Source organism: Corapipo altera, unplaced genomic scaffold (assembly GCF_003945725.1).
Source record: "Corapipo altera isolate COAL_440 unplaced genomic scaffold, ASM394572v1 59488, whole genome shotgun sequence".
Classification (NCBI taxonomy): Eukaryota; Metazoa; Chordata; class Aves; order Passeriformes; family Pipridae; genus Corapipo; species Corapipo altera.
This window is the reverse complement of record NW_020886157.1, coordinates 1-855: the sequence shown is the minus strand read 5'-3', so window position 1 is coordinate 855 and position 855 is coordinate 1.

Sequence of the window (855 nt, the reverse complement as noted above, 5' to 3'; positions counted from 1 at the left end):
AAAAAGTGTGTCCTAAATCATAAAGAAATCTTAAATCTTAAAAAAAAATTCTAAATCTTACCAAGCTCTAGGATTCAAGGCAGTTGAAAAGCGTGTCCATACTTCAGTAATTTGGAATCCATAAAGGCTTTTGATTCTCTTATTGTGAGCACAATATAAATAGAACTAACTTTCTTTTTTTTAGGTCCAATACAGCTGCAGTTGCTTTTAGGTGTTGGAGGGCAGGAACCTCTGTAAATGGCATTTAAGGAGTCCATCTAAAAGTGCAGGTTGGAGTCCTGCAAACCAGAAATGAATTTCAGATGTCATCTCACAGATGGAAACGCTCTGTTATGAAGCAGCTGCAGAGCTTTTGATAAGGAAGTGGTTTTTAAAGCTAAAGGGCTCAGCTGCTCTGGTACTACACAGGAGATAAAGATTTAACTGCTCCTGCTAGGAAAGATCTTGTATTAATTGTAGCAGACCTGAACTTTTTTTTTTTAATATACACTTTCCTTCTGAGGAGCAACAACAATCCCAGCTTTGAAACATCCTGTTTTATGAGAGGATTTTGGTGGGGTGTGAGGAACCCAGGCTGGGTTTGTTCTGCTGGTTGCAAACCTTTCAGTGAGGCTGGGGAGGTGCTCAGCCTGCTCCTGCTGGGAGGTGTCTCTGCTCACTGCAGGGGCTTGGATGAGATGACCCTTAAAGGTCCCACCCAGCCCAACCCATTCTGTGATTCTATGATTATACAGAAAAACAAAAAAAAACCCAAACCAACCAAACAACAAACAAAAAAAAAAAAAAAAAACAAAACAAAAAAAAAAAACACAAAAAAAGTTTATGAGCTCATAAAATCAATGTCTGAGGTCACAA